This window comes from Pan troglodytes, chromosome 21, assembly GCF_028858775.2.
Source record: "Pan troglodytes isolate AG18354 chromosome 21, NHGRI_mPanTro3-v2.0_pri, whole genome shotgun sequence".
NCBI classification, from domain to species: Eukaryota; Metazoa; Chordata; class Mammalia; order Primates; family Hominidae; genus Pan; species Pan troglodytes.
Window position 1 is genome coordinate 57,195,051 of NC_072419.2, and position 12,780 is coordinate 57,207,830.

Consider the following 12,780-nt stretch of genomic DNA (forward strand, 5'->3'; position numbering starts at 1 on the left):
ACCTTAAGTTTCTGTATACTCCCCAAACTAAATACAGTAATGATATGTGACTCGACCAATGCATGCCCCCACTCCACCCCTGCCTGCAACATACCTGGGCAAAGGTACTCAAAAATGTTAACTGTTACAGACTTTAAGGAGGATACTTTTGAAAAAAATGAAAAGCCTGTATGTGTCTAAGGGAACTCAAAAATTATTTTAATGACCTAATACATTAAATTAGAAATTCATATCAACTTTCCCAAGTTCCTTAAAACAAAAGTTTGTCTTTAATGAGAAAATAAAATCAGTAAAACCTGGGCAGCTGAGAATATGTATGGTTTCTAATGAGATCAGAAATGCTTCCCATAATATGGTAAAAATTTATCAATTTAATAATCCAAATCTAACACAATTTCGCAGGATATAAAGTAGTTCTAAAACCCAAAACAGCAAAAACAGAAGACAAAGCACCAGGAATTAAAATTTAATATATGCAAATCCAGTTTTCTAATTAACAAAGGCTGTTACTCTGTAATACCAATATCATCTGTAAATGGCAAGTCAACTAATCCAAATGTAATAAAATGCTGCCTCATTTATTATTCTAATCCAAAATCAACGTTAACTATAAAAAAAGGGAAAATAAAAGGAGAAAGAGTGAAATCTACCAAAATCAAAGAGTAACCCCTAGAAATTTTGAAACTGGGTATGTTACTCTAACTTAGAAGTCTCAAAATATTCTATATGAAGTATCAAAGTCTAATTGGGGCCGAAAATGAAAAGTATTTCAAAAAAACCTTCTAGGCCTTATCATGCTCAAGATAGAATTGCTGCTCACTATGAAGCAATGACTATGGTGTCCCCTCCTCTCTCTGCTATGCTAATAATCTGCATATTGTGAAGCCAACTACAGACTTAGAAGTCACTTCTGATATAAATTAAGACCAAATCAATTATTTTTTGTCCAAATTTTATTGCTAAATTGTTTTAAACCATCTTTTGTGGTGGCTTAAAACCAGCAAATTCTTTATCACTTGCTTAATTTAAAACAGTTACTACACACTGGGCATGGTGCCTCACGCCTGTAATCCCAACACTTTAGGAGGCCGAGGAGGGCAGATCACGAGGTCAAGAGATCGAGACCAACCTGGCCAACATGGTGAAACCCCGACTCTACTAAAAATACAAAAAATTAGCTGGACGTAGTGGCACGTGCCTGTAATCCCAGCTACTCGGGAGGCTGAGGCAGGAGAATTGCTTGAACCCGGGAGGCAGAGGTTGCAGTGAGCCAAGATCACACCACTGCACTCCAGCATGGCGACAGAGCGAGATTCCATCTCAAAAACAGACAAACAAAAAACACATACAGTTACTACCGACCAGGTCTTTTAGAGAAGCACATGCTAGAAAAATATTTCAGAAATCCAGAAAAGTGTCACAGGCTAATTCTGAAGAAACCAGGTATTAAAATGGATGCCCACAGATACCTAAGACTGGGAAGAGACATCTTGTTTCTCTGTTCATTTCATAAACTCTCCATGGGCCAAAATTTAGTTCTTTGGGAACTTCCTGAGTTAACTCTGCTTCACACTTCGTAACAGATGTGTCCAGAAGCCAGCCATTAATGGTTTCCCTGCCTCCTGGATGAGTGGCTCAACAATCTCAGAAAAACAAAGACATAAAGATTTGGAAATGCAGCCACCACTGGGGTCATTAGTCTATAGAAAACATAAAAAAGAATCAAGCGGCAGCCTGGGGGAAAGAAAAACCCATTCTTCTAAGTGCCTACCCACAGCTTAAAAAGTCGGTTTAAGACATTAAGATGAAGCATCTCACTGCCTGGTAGGTATTTTTTTCTGAAAAAGTTGAGTATGCCCATAAGGGAACTTAGTTGTAAGAAACTTGTAATTTATAAAAAGCGGTATTTCAGCCACAGAGTTGGTGTTGGGTTTACTTATCTATTTTGAATTTAAAAGGCTTATAAATAAAGCAGTGACACTGCTTACTGGGAAATGCTGTACCAAAAAATGTTATTTTGCTGTAGGCTTGGCAACTAGGAGAAATCTGTATTTTTTTTTTGAGACACGGTTCCATTTTTTTTTTTTTTTTTTTTTTTTGAGACAGTCTCGCTCTGTCACCCAGGCTGGAGTGCAGTGGCACGATCTTGGCTCACTGCAAGTTCCGCCTCCCAGGTTCACACCATACTCCTGCCTCAGCCTCCCGAGTAGCTGGGACTACAGGCGCCACCACCATGCCCGGCTAATTTTTTGTATTTTTAGTAGAGGTGGGGTTTCACCGTTTAGCCAGGATGGTCTTGATCTCCTGACCTCGTGATCCGCCCATCTCAGCCTCCCAAAGTGCTGGGATTACAGCCACCGCGCCCGGCATTTTTTTTTTTTTTTTTGAGACGGAGTTTTGCTCTTGTTGCCCAGGCTGGAGTGCAATGGCACAAATCTTGGCTCACTGCAACCTCTGCCTCCCAGGCTCAAGCAATTCTCCTTCCTCAACCTCCTGAGTAGCTGGGACTACAGGCGCGTACCACCACATTGTGCTAATTTTTGTATTTTTAATAGAGACAGGGCTTCACCATGTTGGCCAGGCTGGTCTCAAACTCCTGACCTCAGGTGATCCACCTGCCTCAGCCTCCCAAAGTGCTGGGATTACAGGCGTGAGCCACTGCGCCTGGCCAGGGTTCCACATTTCATCCAGGCTGGAGTGTAGTGGTGTAATCATAGCTCACTGCAGCCTTGACTTCCTGGGCACAAGTGATCTTCCCACCTCAGCCCCACCAGGCAGCTGGGACTACAGGTGCACACTACCTAGACGCCTGGCTATATTTTGTGTGTGTGTTTTTTGTTTTTTTTTTTTTGTAGAGATGGGGTGTTGCCATGTTGCCCAAGCTGGTCCTGAACTCCTGAGCTCAAGTGATCTGCTGGCTTTGGCCTCCCAAAGTGCTGGGATTACAGGTGTGCACCACCATGCCTGGCCAGGAATGTATGTTCACGTTAACTCAGAACATTCTACAACTTTCAGTGTAAAGATTATAATGCTCTTCATATGCATATTTCTGACATTCCTAATAACCTTGGAAATTCCATAATCTCCCTTTCTCCAGAACAAAGTGTGCCCTCCATGCATTTGTTCATGGAGATCATTTCTCTAAGATTTTCTCCATTTGCAGCTGAAGTAACAGTCATATACATTGGCACCTTCAAAAGCATTTGCAAAGATTTTTGTTTTTTTTTTGCTTTAAATACTTTTCTCAGTAGATAAAACAAGCACACAATTCAGAAATATAAGCAAAGAAGGCTTCCTTCTCACTCTTATCCCTCCAGCCACGCAGCTCCCCATCCCAGAAGGGGCCACTGTTACCCTTTCTTGTGAGTGTTTTGAACTATAACAAGCCAGACAATTCTTTGGAAAAAAGTTTCAACCAAACTCTATCAGTCAATCATTATGGGTGATAAGAAAAAGAAGAGAAGGACCCTATGTTTCTTTGCAGCTACTGCTTGCTGTTCAAATCAATAGCTGGCTCCAGGGTTCATTAATGTTATCTAGGCTGGGCGCGGTGGCTCACGCCTGTAATCCCAGCACTTTGGGAGGCCAAGGCGGGCGAATCACGAGGTCAGGAGATCGAGACCATCCTGGCTAACATGGTGAAACCCCGTCTCTACTAAAAATACAAAAAATTAGCTGGGCGTGGTGGTGGGCACCTGTAGTCCCAGCTACTTGGGAGGCTGAGATAGGAGAATGGTGTGAACCCAGGAGGCAGAGCTTGCAGTGAGCTGAGATCGAGCCACTGCACTCCAGCCTGGGCGACAGAGTGAGACTCTGTCTGCAAAAAAAGAAAAAAAAAAGTTATCTATTTGATTCTCCTTTATAAATGTGGACAAGGGATCCATACTTAAGTAACTGAGGGGTGGGAACAGAATAGATAAGAAATTGTCTCTGCCTGAAATTCAGGGCCCTTTCCTCACTTTCGAATGCAAAGAGAGCTAAAAACTAAAATATAGGTAATTATTACTCTTAGGGAGAAAGAAACCTTAACACTAATGCCAAAAATTGTCCCAGAGATGGGTTTTGACATACAGAAGGATAGCTAATCCCTTCTCTTTTGCCTCATTAGGATGGCCATTTAAAAAAAAAAAAAATTTGCCAGGCATGGTGGCTCACGCCTATAATCCCAGCACTTTGGGAGGCCGAGGCGGGCGGAACACCTGAGGGTCAGGAGAGTAGCCTGACCAACATGGAGAAACCCCGTCTCTGCTAAAAATACAAAATTAGCTGGGCATGGTGGCACATGTCTGTAATCCTACTACTAGGAAGGCTGAGGCAGGAGAATCGCTTGAACTCCAGAGGCGGAGGTTGTGGTGAGCCGAAATTGCACCGTTGCACTCCAGCCTGTGGGCGACAAGAGTAAAACTCTGTCTCAAAAAAAAAAAAAAAGAAAAGAAAAAGAAAATCAGATGAGCATCATTATTCCAACACCAAGGAGAACTAGCTCCCTTCAGCCGAACCTTTCAGCTCATGACATAAAAAAAGAAAAACATCCAATTTAACAAACCTATATATTGTTCATCTGTTAGACAATCATTTTCAGAGCACTTGCACTTAGCCACTCAACTGTGCTAGGAATAGAGAGATGAGTAAGACATGGTTCTTCTTCCCCTTCAACAGTCCATTTCTTCCAGCCTAGAATACACATAGCCAGCCCTCAATCAGTAGGGTTTAGACACTTGTTTTTGCCTGCCCAGCCTCCTCTTGGAAACGCCTCTGCCACGATTGATGGAAGACAGAAAGTCACTTTTCCAGCAGAGCAGAGTATACATGACTCAGTTTGACTAGTTAAGAATATTTCATCTATGTAAGATAATGACCAGTAGAGTTGGACATGTCCCCCGAACAGGGATGACAGTGACGCTGAAAAGGAGAGTTGAGACCTGCCATCACATGAAGGAAGCAAAGGGAACAATTCCTATTGATATTGTTTAAGGTCCTCAATCCAGCTGTGCCCGAAGAACAGCACTTCCCTATGCCAGCCTTTTCCAATATATAAACACACACATTATCGTTTCTGCCTAAGCTAAGTTCATGTCACTCACAACCAAAAGTCTTGACAGACCCACTGGGCAGGCGGACACAGAAGAGAAAGTGAATAAATAAGAGGGAAGATAGGGTATTTATGCAAAATAATTACACTTGTGAACTGAGTCTAGTAGAAAGAACAGGAGTTTGTAAGATGAAAGTTACTCTAAAAAATGCTTTGACTCTGATTTCATGAAGTAAAAAAACAAAAAACACTATATGAAAAGAGTTAAACACCCTAAATTCTAGAATTCAGAGAAAGCTCAATGACCTATTAATAACAGAATTAACATTTCCAAGTATTTTATTTACGACTGAAAGTAACTAGGTGTGGGTGCAATGTCTCACACCCATAACCCCAGCATGTTAGAGGGCTGAGTTCAAGACCAGACTGAGCAACACAGCAAGACCTATGTTTCTATAAGAAAGCATGGGTGTGGACCTGTGGTCCTAGATATACAGGCGGCTGAGGTGGGAGGATCACTTGAGCCCAGGAGTTCAAGACTGCAGTGGGCAATGATCGTGCCACTGCACTCCAGCCTGGGTGACAGAGTAAGGCCCTGCCTCTAAATAAATAGAGAGTAACTAGCTTTTTGGTAAGCACATGCCATCTGATGAACTACATGTAAACATTCAATTATTATTATTTTTGAGAAACGGTCTCACTCTGTGTTATCCAGGCTGGAGTGCAGTGTTATGATCACAGCTCACTGCAGCCTCAATTCTCCAGGCTCAAGCAATCCTTCTGCCTCAGCCTCGCAAGTAGATGAGACTAGAGGTATGCGCCACCACATTCAGCTAATTTTTAAAAAAAATTTAATAGGGGTCCTCCCTATGCTGCCCAGGCTGGTCTCCAACTCTTGAGCTCAAGTGATCTTCCCACCTCGGCCCCGCAAAGTGTTGGGATTACAGGTATGGGCCACCGTGCCCAGCCAACATTCAATTCTGGAGACTAACACTGTTGAGTGAACTAGCCATACTCATTCCTATTAGTCTTTGCAAATTATACCCACATCTACTGATTAGGGCCCAAACATTAACGTTTTACTAATCCAGGCCCATATCCTATTCATGTGCTTTCTTACAAAGCAAGAGTCAGACAGCTGGAATGAAAATCTAAGATTCATCTAGGCCCTAGGCTACAGATAAATTAAAACCATATGCATGATATTTGTATCTGTGCAGAAACTTTTTCAGTTTAAGTCCCATCTATTTTTGGTTTTGTTGCTTGTGCTTTTGAGGTCTTAGTCATGAATTCTTTGCCTAGACCAATGTCCATGAGAGTTTCCCCCAGGTTTCCCTAGTTTCAGGTCTCACTTTGAGTCTTTTTTCTATCTTGAGTTGATTTCCGTATACGGTGAGAGATAAGGGTCTAGTTTCATTCTTCTGCACTATGGCAATCCAATTTTCCTAGCAACGCTAACTGAAAAAGATGTCCTTGTACATTATTTGGGTGATGGATACACTAAAACCCAGATTTCTTTTCTTTTCTTTTCTTTTTTTTTTTTGAGACAGTTTCACTCGTGTTGCCCAGGCTGGAGTGCAATGGCATCACCCAACAGATGACAGTCCCAGTTTAGCAGGCTCAAGGTAAAGTCTGCAGGATCTGGCACACCAAGAATTAGTGGAGCTTGTCTATGGTAGTTCTGCAGAGCTACCACATCAAGGATGGCACCATATAGTCTGTATTTTTAGGGGCAGAAAAAAAGCAGAAAAGCATTTACTAGTATCATCTGAAAGAAAGACAAAACAAACAAAAAGATAAGCCTGTTTTAGATAAGCAAAAGACAACCCAGCTACCTCTGAACAGGCACAGATAAGCCAGAAGAAAAAGCTAGCCTCTAAGTCCAACTTGTCCAGATTACATTTTAAACTACTCCAAGTGAGGATTCTAGTGTGTCATAGTGTGTCCTACTTTCCTTCAACTGCAGGTGTAAACTTTGCTACTTTATAATGTTCGGGAACCAAAACCTGAACATAACCCAAAGTGATGACTAATGTATCAGTTACACTAGTGAATGCAAAACTTTCATTTCCACTAAGAAAAGCATATCTAATATTGCACTGAGAGCTACACAAGGATCCTTACTTCTTCCTGGTTAACACCTAAACATAAGCTGCACTTAGCCTAAACTAGTGATTCTCAAACCTTATTTTTTTTGAGACGGAGTCTCCCTCTGTTACCCACGCTGCAGCGCAGTGGCATAATCTCAGCTCACTGCAACCTCTGCCTCCCAGGTTCCAGCGATTCTCCCACCTCAGCCTCTCGAGTAGCTGGGATTACAGGCACGCGCCACCAGGCTGGGCTAATTTTTTTTTATATTTTTAGCAGAGATGGGGTTTCAGCATGTTGGCCAGGCTGGTCTCGAACTCCTGACCTCAAGTGATCTGCCTGTCTTGGCCTCCCAAAGTGCTGGGATTACAGGTGTGAGCCACTGCGTCTAGCTTCAAACTTTTTATTTTTTAAAAGCTGTGAAACCCGTTTCCAAAGGAATCTTAGGTGAAATATAAAAAAGATAAAAACTAGAGGTGCTCAGGTTGAAAGAAAAAAAGGTTCCCTGCCCCCAAGTACCTCCACGAAATAGTCACTCATCTAAACTAAGCCCATGACGCAAATTTATGCAAAAGTGGCAGGTTACTGAAATGTAGAATCTGGGCCTAGTGGGCAATCAAACCAAAGCATGAAGTTTGATGGCTATAGCAGAATTCTGATAGTTTACTGAAAATCTTCACCAATTATTATTAGTCTGATCAAAGTATGAAGTGATAGGGAATCCACAGTAAACCTAAAGGATCAGAAAATAAAGTTCACACTGTGATTTTTTAAAAAACATTTCTACCCTAAAGTTGTAAAGAAAAACATAGTCTCTCTGGGATTATCTTTTACCTGGGGTTGGGAGAAGAGAAGAGTGTGGAATCAAGGGCTAGGAATGACGCTATTACTAGTGAAGAAAACGGCAGCTGTCAGGATGGGCGCCATGGCTCATGTCTGTAATCCCAGCAGTTTGGGAGGCCAAGGAGGGTGATCACTTGAGGCCAGGAATTCACGACCAGCCTGGCCAACATGGCGAAACCCCATCTCTACTAAAAATACAATAAAATTAGCTGGGCATGGTGGCACATACCTGTAATCCCAGCTATTTGGGAGGCTGAGGCCTGAGAATCGTTTGAACCTAGGAGGTGGGGATTGCAGTGAGCAGAGATCACGCCACTGCACTCCAACCTGGGCAAGAGTGAGACTCTGTCTCAAAAAAAAAAAAAAAAAAAGGGTATCTGTATTTTCTAAGTTAATAAAAATTAGGAAGACAATCAGGCTACTACAATATAAACAATTTCATTTTTTGATAACATCAACCCAAGTTACTATGTAAGAATTTCAGATCCTCGATATTTAAATTATTCCAATTGATGCTGATCCAAGAATTTTTATATATCTCTTACAACCCCCACTGGGGTTTAAGAGTAAGATTTTTGAAGTTTCCTTAAACCAATGATCTAACTAAAAAATGTTAAGTTATGCTGGCAATTTTCTAAGAGGGACAAGCATTTGACTCTCATGAACAGAATCAAAGCATCAGTTAACTGCTACCTGTGACGATAATTTTATTTATTTAAAGAACAGATTTTGTTATGTCTCTGTGGAAACATTTAGTACCTGTTAAGATAAAAACTAATCAGAAAGAAAACATCAATCCTGGGAAAGCAAAACAGAGGGGTGTGTGTCTAAACTTATGGTCTGCAACTTGGCCTACAGAGGGAAGCTGGAGGAGGTGAAGGAGAGGATTCTGGCCAATAAACCCCTGGCTATGAGAACTGACCAGGACAGAAGTGCATTGCATTGGGCATGCTCAGCCATACATACATAAATTGTTGAATTTTTGTTTCAACTTGGAGTGCCAGTGAATGATAAAGACTATGCGAGATTGGTCTCCTCTTCAGACTGCTGTTTGTGCTGGCCAGAATGAGACTGTAAAAGCCCTTCTGGGAAAAGGTGCTCAAGTGAATGCTGTCAATCAAAATGGCTCTACTCCCCTACATCATGCAGCTTCCAAAAACAGGCATGAGATTGCTCTCATGTTACTAGAAGGTGGGGCTAATCCCGATGGTAAGGATCATTATGAGGCTACAGCAAAGCACCAGGCCACAGCCAAGGGTAACTTCAAGATGATTCATATCCTTCTGTACTACAAAGCATCCACAATCATCCAAGACACTGAGGGTAACACTCCTCCACACTTAGTCTGTGATAAGAGTGGAAGAAGCAAAACTGCTGGTGTCTCAAGGAGCAATATTTACATAGAGAATAAAGAAGAAAAGAAACCCCGCAAGTGGCCAAAGGTGCCCTGGGTTTAGTACTCAAGAGAATGGTAGAAGGTTAAACAGCTTGGATTTCTTCTTACTTTCTATGTTGTGATGCTGTCCCCAGTGTCCTGGAAACTAACATACTTGGGCACAGGACATCATCTACAAATGTTTTCTCACCTTCAAAGTCTTATAAACATGTTGACTATTGTTCCTGCTGAGGTTCTTATTCTAAACTTACAGCTTGCTTTCTGGGCACTGAGTAACTGCTGACTGTTCTACTGTTGTCACATATTCTTGTATACTGAATTTCGGCTAATTCTGAGTAAGTGATTCCGTGGCTGTTGTTAATCTTCAGCAACCTCCGAGCATGCACCTTGTATCAGTCTCTGAAATAGAATAGCTCCAATAGCAACAGGCTAGTCGTTCTGCTAGATGGTTCTAGGTGGACTCCGTGATGTTCCTCCATACAGTTAAACATCCTAACTTGTTTTTCAAGCTCACTCAGGCCTATGCCAAACAGTTGTTTTTTTCCCAACCATGAGATTTTATTTTTGTGATAGGAGGAATATTTACGTATTTCAGTGGACCAAATTTTAAGTTGGGGGTTGTGCTCGAAAATAATGAAAAACAACTTCCCATGTACACGTGTATTTTTTTTTGATGAGCTATTTGCCAAGATAAAACGTATGGTTTTTTAAAAAGGAAGTTTTCAAGTACCTATATCGAGTCAGCTTATATTGAAAAAATGTCAAGCTTGTTAAAATGATTATGTAACAAAATGTATTCTGATTTGTATTTCAGAAACTAAAAAATAAAATGTTGAAAGAAAAAAACATCATTCTTGTATTTATGCATTTTCTTTCCTTCCTGCCTTTACCTCAGCAACATATTTAATACCTGTCTATATCACTCATTGAGTCAAAAACTGTGGTCACGGTAAAACCCTATTTCTTCTTATAGCCAATAAGCCCTTATTCTTCCTATTTTAGGATTTGCATCTGAAGTAGTGAACATACTTTATTTGCTTTACATGTGCCATTAAGCCCTACATTTAAATCAAACCAGTTGCAAAAAGGTTTATATATTTGCATTTTAAAAAATTAATCTTACACAGCTTTAAGATTGAGAGCCTACAGCCAGTCTGGAAACAATCACCCCACTCAATCTTTTTCTAAAATACACCGCCCTGAACAGAGGTAGCTGATTTCCATTCTCCTATAAGCTTGGGCAAAAGAGCTTCCAGATGCCGGAAACTCTTCATAGAAAGGCAGCTCTGATGCCTCCTCCTTTTCCTCCCCTCCCTCCCCAATCCACAAAACACGTAATTCTGACTATCCAGGAGCAGAATGTTCTTCTGGATTAGCAGATAAAACTGTGCAGCAAGACAGAGGTAAGAAAATAAAGTTTAGTATCCTCTTTCCTTAAGTTTACTGGAAAATGTACAGTAATATTGAGGCTAAAAAGGGGGGTGAGGGAGTTAGAGAACCAGGAAGATAAGAAAGAAAACTACTTTGCAAATGATGACACGTATGTACTGAAAGCTAAATCTGAATAATGAACATCAATTATATTGCCTAGGATAATCATATTATAACACTCTTAATAAAGATAAGAAGCAGGCAGGAAATGTAACCAGTTTCTGTATTCTTCTATTCTTACTAACTTCATTGGACTTTTACTATTCTCCCAGTTTGATAATAAAAGATAACCAAATACAAAACTGCCTCCAAAAATAAACATTGCTTTTCTTCAAGTTTTTAACTCTTATCAATTATTAATATTTTTTATAACTATTTCTTTAGTTGGGAGTGTAAATTTATGCAAGGCGAAAGATGGTATTTATCTAAATATAGCATTCTTTACAAAAACGTTTAGTCAAAGTAATATTTTTTGTCACCTTCCATCAACATGTGTGAATCCTTTCTACAAAAAAAAGATGCTCTAAAAGATTGTTGCCTGATCACCTCAAGTAAGAGGGGGCACAAAATCCCATCAGGCAGCTCATTCCACACTGGACAGCTTCTGTTCACAAGTTTATGCTTTACAACGCTGTGTAACCTGCCCATAGCTCTCAGGCTATAAATTCCCTAGTCACATGACAGCCTTTCAAAACTTTAAGACACGCCCCTCTTCTCCCAGTTAACCAGGATCAGTTCTTCTCACCATTCCTTCCATGATCTCATAGGCCACTCTCCAAAGAATAAGCTCCAGCTTGTCAGTCTCCCTAGTTCCCTGGATAAACTGTTATTCGGATGTGACATATTCAGGAGATGGTCGAGTGAGACAACACTACTCTAATTCTGGACATTATTTTTCAATTAATGCTCCTGAAAAATACATTTGTGTCAGTGGCATCCACTCCATACATATGACATAAAAAATATTTTTAAAAATATGCAGTGCCTTTTCAGAATTAGCTTGTTCAGCTGATGAGGAAAAAGATAGTTTGGATGGAATCTAAGTAACAATCACCAGTCTTCAGGGTCTCCTCAACTGCAGGAACACAAGCATTCTGTTTCTGAAATGAGGGGGAAAAACAAAACAAAACCAAAAACTAAAAAACAAATGTCCAGTGCAGGCCTTAGGAAAGTCAAAAGATTGAGATTCATCTTCCAAATCACACCATCAACAGAAATCTGTTATGAAAAAGCAGCACTCTGAATCACTGAAAGAACCTAGGAGCTGCCTAATCTAAACTCTTCTCTCCTACAAATTAGCAGCTGAGGTGAAGCAACTGCTTGCCCATGAGCGAGCTGGGTCTCGAGGCCACCCTCCAGACCTGAGATGCAGCACTCCTCTCACTACCCATGCAGACCAAACTCTCTCTTTGGCATTCACTAAAAACAAACAGCAGCATGTTCCCTACGTACATCTGAAAGTGCCAGAACTTCAATACCCAAGGTTGAAATGGTCTTCAAAAATTAAAAGGCTCAGCCAAACCAGCTGAAGCAGCAACACAGAAATTAAGAATCTGTACGTATCTCAAGTCAGTCAGATGATTCCAACACATCCAGAGAAGAATTCAGCTCTAAGGACACTTGTCTTAAATCACTCTTACCATCACCATGGAGGCCAAGAGTCACTAGATAGTCACATTTGAAGAATCTCTTTCTATGCAAATCATAATGGTAATATCTTGTAAAATGAAAACCACAACCTTGGTATTCTTAAATAACAGGCCAGCTTTTCAAAAAACAGATGTATCCTATGTCTCCCCTTTATTATCTTCCCATTGTGAATACTCTAAGCATGTTCTTCTGAAAGTCCCTTGGGAAACTAGACACTTCCTTTTTTTCAAAGGAGGGAGTTGGTAGGAGCCTGGTCTGTTCTCAACTACCTCCAGGCTCCAGTCAAACTGGGAGAACAGTAAAAGTCCAAAAAGTTACATAAGCAATTGAGAAGCGGGAA

General features: G+C 40.8%; 1 protein-coding gene and 1 pseudogene across 5 annotated transcripts in view; one reads left to right on the plus strand and one right to left on the minus strand.

Annotated features, from left to right (window-relative positions):
• The window catches only part of ADNP (activity dependent neuroprotector homeobox), a 41,111-nt gene that overhangs the window by 14,554 nt on the left and 13,777 nt on the right, over window positions 1–12,780 (minus strand). The window lies entirely within an intron of this gene.
• Window positions 59–9,547, plus strand: LOC104003635 (26S proteasome non-ATPase regulatory subunit 10-like; annotated as a pseudogene).